Here is a 12,666-nt window from a genome sequence, read left to right as displayed (position 1 = left end):
CCTTGGTGAATGCATATGGAATATTCATATTCATATAAAATGACAAAAGAGCAACAGAAAATATTTATATTTTCACATGGCTTATCTTACCTGTACAGATGTACTGGGGAGACTGGCACTCTTGGAAATTATTTATTAAATTTTAAGGGGTATTCTGCTCTAGACATTCATACATAATTTCCATTTGCATTAATAAAAGTTACATGGCAAAATTGTAGAAAAATATATGCTCTTAGCCACCTTTTCAGTATGAGTTTGCAATCATTCAAAGTTTTAGCAGGCTGCGGTCTCTTTAGTGGAGCTAGAAATCTAGAAGTCCACTCTCTCTGGTGACAGTGCAGGAAAAATGAGGCTGTCTGGAAGCGGAGAGAGAGAGTTCAACTGAGCAATCTTTCAGGGCACTCATTCTGCAGTTATACTTTGCATACATGAACCTAAAGATACGGTGTGACAGGAACAAATGTAAAGTTGGAATTTACAGAGGCCAGAGACCACAGTGATGAGTTGAAAATCTAGGAGAAATGCTGGTTCTTCAGTGTCATAATAAGACATTATTCCCACCTAGCCTGTTTCTACAGTCTACAACTGACCTGACCTTCCAAATATATTCTCCATGTTGAAGTGAACCTTCCTGTCACCTGAAAAGACAGGAAATAGAGAGCAACTAGATTGACTAACCTATCCAAGTTTCCACTGTTTTGGTGAAGTGCATTTCACCATACTTAACAAAGCTTGGTGGAGGGATAGTTCAGTGGCTTGAGCATTGGCCTGCTAAACCCAGGGTTATGCATTCATTCCTTAAGGGAGCCACTCAGGAATCTAGGGCAAAATCAGTTCTTGGTCCTGCTAGTCAAGGCAGGGGGGATGGACTCGTTGACTTTTCAGGGTCCCTTCCAGCTCTATGAGGTAGGTATATCTCCAAATCAATTAAATTGAAGAAATAGAGGTTATTTTTCTTGGTATCTGTCAAATATATCGTTGCCCTTCCCAACTTCATATTTCTTACTTTACACTTAATAGTCTTACAGTAAGCTTCATGTACCCTTGACTCACAAGGAGGATTTGAATCTGTTTTGTATTAACATATGTTACATTAACAATTTTCTCAATCTCAATGGAAGCAAAAAATAAAAACAAAAGAGCACACCCCCATCATCAGGAAATCATTAATTAAAAACAGATTTCATCTCATGAAGCTGAAAAGCAGAAGCTACTCTTACAAAATTGATCCTCATATAAAAAGCAAGGAATGATGTAATGCTAGATACAATTTAGAAAGGATGTAGAGTCTCTCAGAGAGAAAATGGTTTGGAGACTCCATTAAAATACTTTTATCTTAACTTCTCACATTTCAACCTGCATGTTTCAAATAGATGAATGTACCTCCATCACACCCCAAAATAGCATTGGGAGATACTGCTAGGATTTAAGAATTACTCCAGAAGAGAACTAAATCAGTGGTGGCACTTTTACTTACCAGTAAAAGTTACGTTTTTGTTGGCGAGACTCTTACCAGGATATATTCATGATCAGAGTTAAATCAATGGGAATTTTGCCATTGATTTCAATGGACCCAGGCTTTGGCCTTTCACAATAGAGACCACATGAAACAGGTTGGGCTGGCTTTTCTAAGGGAATTGGTCCAAGCCCCACTTATTATCTGACCCCAGGTGATGGATTTGAATTTGGGCAGGTAGATAAGTCAAATCACCAGGATTACCTGATAGTAGTGGGCACAGGCAAGGAGTTCTGTTAAGAGGGAGCCTGTTCCTTCTCCAAGGAGAAGGAGAGAGAGCTGTAGGGAGGCTCCTACAGTGGAGCTAGATGGCACTCAGGGTCAGAGAGGACAGGGGAAGGGATTTTCTACTCCAGCCAGATGAAGCAGCCTGCAGTGAGAAGCAGGAAAAGAAGCCTAAAGAGGCTGGGGGAAATACAAAGCAGCAGGGCCAGAAGGAACTGTTATGCCCTCGCTGTCCTGACCTGAAGAAACTAGGGAACTGGGGAAAAACTTGTGTTGGTTTACATTGACATTTGAGCTGTGATATTGTATTAATAAACTAGACTCCAAGAAGTGTGTCAGTTGACTCACATGAGAACCTGAGTGTAATTATTGGGAAGCCCAAGAAGGGAAAGCTGAGGCAGCAGCAGGGTCTGACACTGAACTGGATAAATCCCTGTCACCCCCACACATCTAAAACCTTAGATAGTGAAACAGTATTACAAGCCAATTATGATTTATTTTGCCATCAACTACCAGCACTGAAACACTGGTATAAAGTTCTCTTATATTTGCTGACACATTAAACCTTTAAAAACAACTCCTGAAAGTGGAGGGAATATTGCTTCCAGATGAAACTGTCCATGCTTGTTCTCAGGCCAGAGATAACTTTCTTCTATGGAGAAGACTAGGTTGGAGGCATGTTTTGAAAGTTTCAGCAGAATCTCCCCCTACCCTCTCCCTCACTTTTTAAGGAATGCTAAATACTTAACTTATTTAAAAGTATGTTTTAAGGTGATTTTTGATTACACATCTCTCTGAAATGGCAGAAATAGTCAAAAGTCCAGGGGTATGATCTAACAAACCTTACTGACAAGATCAATCAGTTCCTGCTCACATAAGTAGCCTCACTGAACTCAAAGATTACCTAAATGAGTTAAACTTATTCATGAAACTAAGGGTCTGCAGGTCAGCCCCTAGGACCGTCTGGTTGGTTTTATTTGTTTTAACTACAGAAAAAACTAGTGTGTTTAAAAAAGTATAAATTTGCTGATGTGCTGTGGTAACATTTCTTAGTATTGGAATCTAACTACAGTGCAAAGAGTTTGACCCTGGTCAATCCAAGGTCAATGGAATCAGCTGTGGACCCTAATTTAAGTACCACAACTAGCAACCATGGAGAAAGTTTTCAGTGTTGGCATATTTCAGAGCAGAAACTTATTCTGTTTTGAAATTTCTATGTTTCTAACCTCAGTAGGCTGATCCCTTTCCCTGTAATGTTTATAAATCACAGCAAGTGCACGTTGTGGGGCTTCCAGACACAGTGAACTCAAGACCTGTAGTTCAAGACACTGAAGCTTGTAGCTTGTAAGCCTCTGGTGAAGCTTGTAAGCCTCTTAAACCTAGAAGCTGCACAGGGCATGGAAGATGAAGATGAAATCAAGGAAGCTGAGAGGAGCAAGCAGTTTTCTTAAGTAATTTAAGTAACCCAAACAGTCTTTATACTTTCTTCCCAGTTCATTATCTATTTTCATCTTAGTAGGGGCTTGGAGTACGCATGTTTTTTTTGTTTGCTTTTATTTTCATCTTACATGAATATTCCCACAGGGAACTTTATTTTTGTGATGTGGGTTGGTTTGTTGGGTTTTTTTTTAAATGAGAAATTCCACATAATTGATCGAGCTTGCTATGGAAAATATATTTTTGAGCACTGGTCTAAGGTTTATTTGTTTATGATCACCATTTTGTTAAATCACCATCTTGGATTCATACAAGTTGTTGTGTGGACTCCATTTTGGGTGTCCTTCTTGTTGAAATATTGGCACCTTTTCCCCCAAACGGCGGGAAGAAAGGACAGGAAAAGGGCACATGACTAGACTGTATAGTCAGTGCTCCCAGCACAGGGTGTTGTCCATCTGAGAGGCAGCCCGTGTACCATTTATTTGCACATACATCGTGAGTCAAGATCCATCACTGTTACTTACCTGGAAGACCATCTCCTATATCCAGATCCATGTTCCTTCTGTGTTGTTCTGTGTCCCACCAAAGCGCAGTTCGAGGTCCGGATTCGACTGGTAGCCGTGGCAGATCTGAGACACGTCCAGCTATCTGTTCATCTCCATCTGTGCACCAGAAGTCATCTACCTATAAGTAAAGTTCTGTCAATAAGCCCATAGTTTCTTAAGGGTTTATAGTGGAACCTTGGTTTCATTGCCTGTGAGAACAAACGTATGAGATGTTTTACTAGTTTCCTGTTAATAAACCCCTTTTTGCTTTTGCACCTTAACATTGAGTTGGTATTGCTTACCTGCTACCAAAGTGATAGAGATACTATTCCTGAGTCCAGAACACAACATTTCATTCAGTTTACTTTCCCTTGATAACACTGGGGCTGACTGCCACAAGGCCTGGTGCATATACTGTTCATTTTCTTAATTTTCATTTAAGATGCAGGTTTGTTTTAATTAACATTGCTAATGCTCCCAAATGTCAACAGCATGGAAAACTGAGGTGTTTTACAAAAATTATTGCATTAAATCTGTACAAATGAGGTTGCTTTTCAGTTTGGTGATATTTAGCACTTATTATTTAAACATGCTTCCTTCATACTCCACAGGGTGATTCAAATGGTAGAAATAATAGATGTCTGTGTAAGGTGGTTGCTTGGATCCCAACATTTTTGTGTTACAGTGAAGACGGTTATGCAGCACATGATTTTTACTAGAATTCAGTCTAACTGGAAGTCACTGTGAATTAGTTTATATCACATGGGCTGAGATTCTGTGCACTTTCTGGTAGTATTGTAAGTAGAAAGGGATCTTAAAGAGACATTACAGCACTTGGGCATAAGGGATATACACCTATTTTCCTACTGTGTTTATGGCTTTCGATTTCTATATGGGTAGGAGTTGAGTGAGTGCAAAAAGCAAAACAAAAAATTATGCAGGAGGAGAGACAAGTCAGGGTAACTTGCTCACTATAGAAAGGAAGGTCTCCTAAGAGGTACCAGCTGGACAAAGCCCAACTTCTGCTTGCACCTATTTTAAATATTGTGTACATAACAGCAAAGCACATGACCTTGTTGCTCTACAAATGCACATTAGGGCCTTGATCATACAAATATTTATGCATTTGCTTAAAGTGAGTAGTTTTTGCAGAAGTGTTTGCAGAATTGGAGCCTATTTATTATAACAAAAAACTTCCACTAAGTGCTCAATATGCAAATTTCAAACAGTCATAACTTTGTTAAATCAGTACCAAATTTCCTTCACGCTTAATGAAGCAAGCCCTTTTCACTGAGGACTATTTATAAGCAAGGTTTCAAGCTTTGAACTGTAGCCATTTTTAGTTATTCCAATTAAAAAACTGTGCTGCAAAATAAAATCATCATAATCAAACCTGAATACTTTACTTAAAGCCTATTAGAAAATTTGAATACAGGGATAAGCTCTATGACAAAATGTGTCAATATCTGGGCAGAAACAGAGTAAATATTCTGCACTACCAACACTACCCAATTTTTGGAGATGGAGTGAATAACAACTTTGGTAATTGAAACTACATGGGGAATTTAGTTAGGCAGAATGTAATTACTCACATTGGAATTTGGCCCAGAATCTGGATTTAACACTCCTTTGAAAAGTGGATAGAATCTTTAATGGCAAGTAAGGATCACAGTTTTACATCTCATCCAAAGGTGGCATTTCCAATGCTACACAATCAAGCTTTGGTGTTGTGTACTAATTTGCTAGTACTACTTCCTCTTGCACCTAGTGGAGTGTTTTGAAGGTGTCCCAGCCAAATACTGCTCAGATTCTACCCTCCAACCTTAGCTTTTTTATTATTATTATTATAAGCAGTGCCTGTAGTGACGCCAATATTTAAAGTTGCCGAACAGTTTCTATTATAAATCCCTGCTTTTAATTTCTTATAACATTGTTGATTATTCATCATATGAGCTGACATCCCCCCATACCTTCCCTTGCTTTCTGCCTCAGGCTGAATAATTTTGTAAAAGTTTCAGCAAGAATGTTTCAGTTATTTCTAAGAATTAAATTAGAGAAAAATAGATTTCAGAAATGTTAACACATTTCCTATCATTCCTTTGAAGAGCTTCAGACCTTCCAAGGTTTGGAGCAGCCACTTGAAATTCAGTATGGGAGTGGTCTTGGTCAGCAAGATTACTTTTGCTATCCCCATTTAAACACCTCCAGGTTTGACCAAATTATAAGCCCCAGAAAATCATCATTTATACATACTCACTCAATCTGCACTGAGTACATTCCAGCCCTTTGGAACTCCTTATAACATGGTGACCACAAACAGCAGGTTCTAGAAAGAGAGCCAGAACTCAGCAAGGAGGACACTGAACTAGATACAGCAGTAGCTGCTCCTTTTTCTTCTTTGCCCTAGGAGAAATCACGAGTTAGAGGAAGTGAGGACAGGGAGGTTTAACTAAAATGTGCTGGTAGCCAGAAGGAGAACATACATTCTAGTTTTCTCTTTTCCACTGACTGGTGTTAAATCTATACACTTCACAGACCTTAGCATTGAAGGGACAATAAGAGGCAGCCAAACATCATTTTACAGATGAGATAACTGAAAGCTTGCACAAGGTCATTTTTGGCAGCACTGGGGATAAAACCCAGGGGACAGACTCTACACTGTGTCTCTCAGGAGGTGCAGCAAAGCAGATGCAGGCTCAAGGGGAAAAGGTAGTTTTCTGCATAAGCAGCTGATTGGCCTCTGCATGTCACTGGAGTGGGGACTGGAATCTGGCCCCAGGTCTCTAATATCCAGACTAAGCCTCACCTACTTAATCACAGTTTCTTAGAGAATGAGTATGCTAAATCTGTTTAAGGTACCTATTTTGTCCCCATCACTATGGTATATGAGCATATCACAATTTTTAATGTACTTACCTTTACAGTACACATGTGACACTGGACTGGAATACTGGAGAGTTGGATTCTATTCCTGCATCTGTCACAGCATTTCCTTGTGATGTAGGCAAGGCTATCATATTGCATAGATATAAGGTTGCTTGGGTATAAAATATCTATATTATGGTTATGCAGTTGGTGTGTTGTGACTGCCGCTTTTCATACTGATGAATGTGATGTCATGGGACTTGGTCTAACTGCAACAGTTAGTACATTTGAATTAATCCACTTGAGCTAATGTAGCCTAGCTCAAGTAGAGTGACCATTCTGCAAAACAACACTATCACTATGCAGAGTGATAGCATTAACATTTGAGGAGTTATTGTAACTTGAGAAACTTCATCCCCACTAGATTACTAGCTAGAGCAGCAGCCGCACTTGAGCTTTCATTGAAGCTGTCTTGAGTTTCAAGCATCATTTAAAGTGAGTTAGAGATTTTTGTGTGTGGATATGAGTCAGGTTAAGGGCAAAAGTCAAGTTATAGCTCAAGTGAACAATGCATTGCTGCTTTCATTTGTTAACTGTATCCAATCTATGGTGTCATCTTATTCTTAGGGCTTGCCTACACTGTTACTTTAATGTGGATTAAGACGGGGTGTGACTTCAAAGTGGAGTAGCTATTCCTGATTAACTCCACATGTGGAAGGATTAATTCTAGAATAACTGTGCCCTATTCCAAATAAACAAATTGGGAATAAGGTTGTGCTGGATCCTGTGTTGTTTTTATTTGCTAAATTCTTGGTATAGTTGGTCAGTATTTTGAATCCTAATCTATTTTTGGTTTCTCTTTTGGTGTAGTCCACAATGTTTTGCTTAGCTGCTCTTTTATTTGCTCAAGGTCTTTTATTTTTCTAATCCACTTTTTTCCCTGCTTTCTAATAGTAGGGTTGGGAGACATCATTTTGCCAAATTTTGAATGTTATCAAATATTACATGCAAAATTCATCCCTGGCATCACTGTATATACTGGAGATATACCAGAGATTAATTTGGCCATGTGAGTTCACACTTTGGCAATAGAAAGAACATATTAAGATTTGTGTTCATAGAACCTTGCAACTTCCTTAATTTCATTCTTTTTATTTTATAATGTTGAGGTAGCAGTTATATTGTTCCATACATTGACCACCATATGTCTTGCAGATACAACAATGATAGTGTCCATATACATACTCAAAGCATCCTTATGCTTTCACAGTTCCTTGTCTTTCTGTCCCTATATTTACCTTTCCATTCTTCTACCCAGTGTCCTATACCCTTTATATTATCTTCCTGTCCACAGCAATCACAGACTTCCAGGATATCATTGGAGCAGCCTACAATAAAGATAGATATAACATGGGTTGTCTGGGATGTTTTGAATTAAGGACAAAACTGTAGCAAATGATCTTTCTCCACCTTCTTCAATGAGAGTGGATTGGGACTTTGAATCCATAACCAACTGTTTTTAAAACTTTTGTGAATACCATCCATTGTTTTGTCTGTCTTTCTGGATTTTTCCTATTTGTTTAATCTCAGACTTCCCCACTGTTAGAATCACAAAATCATAGAATATCAGGGTTGGATGGGACCACAAGAGGTCATCTAGTCCAACCCCTTGCTCAAAGCAGGACCAATCCCCAACTAAATCAACTCAGCCAGGGCTTTGTCAAGCCTGACCTTAAAAACCTCTAAGGAAGGAGATTCCACCACCTCTCTAGGTAACCCATTCCAGAGCTTCACCACTCTCTGAGTGAAAAAGTTTTTCTTAAAGGCAGTACATTGAAAACATACTTCAAAACTCTTGAAATCCCATGACTACATGGATTGATTTATAACAGAGTGACATCACTTACTGTATATCCTTAAGTAAGCATACTGATTTGCTCAGAGATATTTTGCACCCTAGGTGAAACTTCCACCTTGCACGCTTCTCCCTCTCCCCTCCCCCCAGAGCATTGCTTATTATAAACTTTCAAAAATGAATACAGTGGAGTCACATCTTACGCGGGGGTTAGGTTCTAAGGTCAGCATGTAAGAGGAAAATCATGTATAGTGAAAATTACCATAAAGTACAGTATATACAATATACACAGTATACACTAGAACAGGGGTCCTCAACCTATGGCATGCGTGCCAAAGGTGGCATGCGAGCTGATTTTTTTTTTAATGGCAGGCTGCGGGTCCCAGCTGCCGCTGAGCCTGCTGCAGGTCTGGGGTTCCATACGCCGGCTCCTGCCAGCCAGAGTCCTGGCCGCTGGCCTGCTCAGCCCACTGCCGGCCCCGCTCAGCCCGCTGCTGGCTGAGTGGACGGAACCCCAGGCCGGCAGTGGGCTCAGTGGCAGCCAGGACCCACAGCCTGCCATTAAAAAAAAATGGCTCACATGCCATAGGTTGAGGACCCCTGTTCTATTGCATACAATGTATACTGTGTATAAGGTGTGTACTGTACTTTATGGTAATTTTCACTATATTCAATTTTCCTCTTACGCGCTGACCTTAGAACCTAATACCCGCGTAAGATGTGACTCCACTGTAGTATAAAAAGAAATTGGGGGGCACCGCTTTTTGGCACCCCCAAATCTTGGCACCCAAGTGGCCGCCTAGTGTGCATATTGGTTACACCAGCCCTGGATTTGCTGTTTCTGTTACAACCTTTGGCTTCATTTTTAATGTTCAAATTTAATTGAAGTAACTAGAAAAGAATAAGTATTTTGTAACAGTTGCTAACAAGATGTACTCATGTATATAATGATCTTTGAGGGCAAAATTCCCATTGATTTAACTCTGATCATGAATATATCCTGGTAAGAGTCTCGCCAACAAAAACGTAACTTTTACTGATAAGTAAAAGTGCCACCACTGATTTAGTTCTCTTCTGGAGTAATTCTTAAATCCTAGCAGTATCTCCCAATGCTATTTTGGGGTGTGATGGAGGTACATTCATCTATTTGAAACATGCAGGTTGAAATGTGAGAAGTTAAGATAAAAGTATTTTAATGGAGTCTCCAAACCATTTTCTCTCTGAGAGACTCTACATCCTTTCTAAATTGTATCTAGCATTACATAATTCCTTGCTTTTTATATGAGGATCAATTTTGTAAGAGTAGCTTCTGCTTTTCAGCTTCATGAGATGAATTCTGTTTTTAATTAATGATTTCCTGACGATGGGGGTGTGCTCTTTTGTTTTTATTTTTTGCTTCCATTGAGATTGAGAAAATTGTTAATGTAACATATGTTAATACAAAACAGATTCAAATCCTCCTTGTGAGTCAAGGGTACATGAAGCTTACTGTAAGACTATTAAGTGTAAAGTAAGAAATATGAAGTTGGGAAGGGCAACGATATATTTGACAGATACCAAGAAAAATAACCTCTATTTCTTCAATTTAATTGATTTGGAGATATACCTACCTCATAGAGCTGGAAGGGACCCTGAAAAGTCAACGAGTCCATCCCCCCTGCCTTGACTAGCAGGACCAAGAACTGATTTTGCCCTAGATTCCTGAGTGGCTCCCTTAAGGAATGAATGCATAACCCTGGGTTTAGCAGGCCAATGCTCAAGCCACTGAACTATCCCTCCACCAAGCTTTGTTAAGTATGGTGAAATGCACTTCACCAAAACAGTGGAAACTTGGATAGGTTAGTCAATCTAGTTGCTCTCTATTTCCTGTCTTTTCAGGTGACAGGAAGGTTCACTTCAACATGGAGAATATATTTGGAAGGTCAGGTCAGTTGTAGACTGTAGAAACAGGCTAGGTGGGAATAATGTCTTATTATGACACTGAAGAACCAGCATTTCTCCTAGATTTTCAACTCATCACTGTGGTCTCTGGCCTCTGTAAATTCCAACTTTACATTTGTTCCTGTCACACCGTATCTTTAGGTTCATGTATGCAAAGTATAACTGCAGGATGAGTGCCCTGAAAGATTGCTCAGTTGGACTCTCTCTCTCCACTTCCAGACAGCCTCATTTTTCCTGCACTGTCACCAGAGAGAATGGACTTCTAGATTTCTAGCTCCACTAAAGAGACCGCAGCCTGCTAAAACTTTGAATGATTGCAAACTCATACTGAAAAGGTGGCTAAGGGCATATATTTTTCTACAGTTTTGCCATGTAACTTTTATTAATGCAAATGGAAATTATGTATGAATGTCTAGAGCAGAATACCCCCTTAAAATTTAATAAATAATTTCCAAGAGTGCCAGTCTCCCCAGTACATCTGTACAGGTAAGATAAGCCATGTGAAAATATAAATATTTTCTGTTGCTCTTTTGTCGTTTTATATGAATATGAATATTCCATATGCATTCACCAAGGACGATTAAGTGCAAACATTGGCACAGACCATGCTGGAAATAGAAGACGCTGTACAGTCCAAAGGCTTTGCTCCACAGCACTTTCTATTGAGCATTTTGCACAACAAATAATGGAACCGTAATGAGTACAGTAAAATATATATTTCTACTTTTTTTCCTTGTAGACTAACCTTTAGCAAATAAAATGGCCCTAGGAAGCTAGGAGATTTTTCTTAACTATAGCTATGTTTTTTTCTTAGGTAAATACCAACACCAGCAGGTGGAATTAAATGGAATGTTTGTTTCTCCCCCCATTCATTTGATGCTAAAATTTCACCAGCTAGATACACTCATAAAATGGTAGCTTAAGCAGTCATAAAACTGTGTTTTTGAATCTCATCATAATCAATCAAATATGAACTCTTGCTTAGCTAGAAAAATCTGTGTGGATCTGAGAATAAATTACTAATCTTTCCCCTTCTGAGTCCCACAGTGTTATGTACAAAGCACATTAATTTATGCCAGTGTTAATATAATTAGTTCATAATAAACTAAATTTATCAGGAAGACTTTTTGTGAATCCTAATGATGGGGAAAAATGGAAACTTGTGCTTGACCAATCATTTCTTTTTTAAAAGTTTACACTAAATTTGCATATAAAGTAAAGGTGCAGTAGTGTGGGTAGAACATCAAATGCTGTATATAGTGACAATTTCTGGTATATTTGCTGTCTTAATTCATTTCAAAGTCACTGCTGTGCACCAATTAAGTGTATACTATGAGTCTTCCCATTTCAAAGTTCAAAGGGCATCAAACTGTAGTAATTTGCAGTTTTGGATTAATCACTGGTATTTTTATGCTGTATAAAGAACTGGTGTCAAATTCTATAACCTTGATCTTACACTCAATGTCAGATCATCCTGCATTAAAGTACCAGATGTTGTCAATTTGCAATTTACACATTTAAATAATATACTAATTTAAAATACTACCTCATTAGAATTATAAAGGAAAGTATGTTTCTTTGGCATGTTACTGTTGAATAATAAAAAGCAACTGACAAGTTATTATGAAGATTTTTGACAGCATTTTAATTAAAATTGGTTACTCGGTGAATTCAGTAGATCATGTACCTAAATGCTACTTGAGCACTACAGTTTAAATTTTATATTAAATCCAGTCAATTAATGCAAAAATGTAATATGCTATACAAAGGACAAAAAAAGTCTTTTGGTAGAAGTAGGCTACATGTACAACAAAGTATTCTTCCAGCTAGCAAGCTCAAAGTAAAGTACATTAAAATGTGCAGTATCTTAAGCTTCACCTTATGTGCTTACTGTTGTTTGCCTGGTAAGTTCCTTCTTCGTACTGTGCCCAAATGTGTCCACTTAGTTCATGATGAACACAACATCAGGAGAAAAAGATTTTTCTATCATTGAGCTGACCAGAAATGTATACTTTTGGAGCTACTGGATGTGCTTCTACAAAAGGTCCCATTTTGGACAGGAAAAGATTGGACAGGAGGGGATTTTCTTGATTGAAAATGAGGAAAGGGTTCCATCAATATGCTTTTAGTGAAAGTTCCCCCCACTTCCAGAAAGTACCCAGGAGACAGAAAAATGATAATGTAGATTGACCGAATAGTTTTAACATTGGAACATAATGTTCCTGTGACAGACATATGAGATCTTCCCCAAAGTGTGCTGGGGTTTTGAGATAATGAATTTG

At 38.6% G+C, this 12,666-nt stretch overlaps 1 long non-coding RNA gene across 2 annotated transcripts; it reads right to left on the bottom strand.

Moving 5' to 3' along the window:
* Window positions 1-277: 277 nt before the first annotated feature.
* LOC123371990 lies at window positions 278-6,665 on the bottom strand. 2 transcript variants are annotated; one of them, XR_006580038.1, is made up of 5 exons: window positions 6,640-6,665; window positions 5,981-6,126; window positions 3,703-3,862; window positions 591-638; window positions 278-356 (listed from the first exon to the last, which is right to left on the bottom strand). It is a non-coding gene; the product is annotated as an uncharacterized LOC123371990 (long non-coding RNA). The 2 variants fall into 2 exon arrangements; XR_006580037.1 differs by lacking the exon at window positions 278-356 and having other exon boundaries at window positions 380-638.
* Between the last annotated feature and the right edge of the window lie 6,001 nt (window positions 6,666-12,666).

Source organism: Mauremys mutica, chromosome 5 (assembly GCF_020497125.1).
Source record: "Mauremys mutica isolate MM-2020 ecotype Southern chromosome 5, ASM2049712v1, whole genome shotgun sequence".
Lineage (NCBI taxonomy): Eukaryota > Metazoa > Chordata > Testudines > Geoemydidae > Mauremys > Mauremys mutica.
The sequence above is the reverse complement of the archived record's forward strand: the minus strand, read 5'-3'. Positions and strand labels throughout refer to the sequence as shown.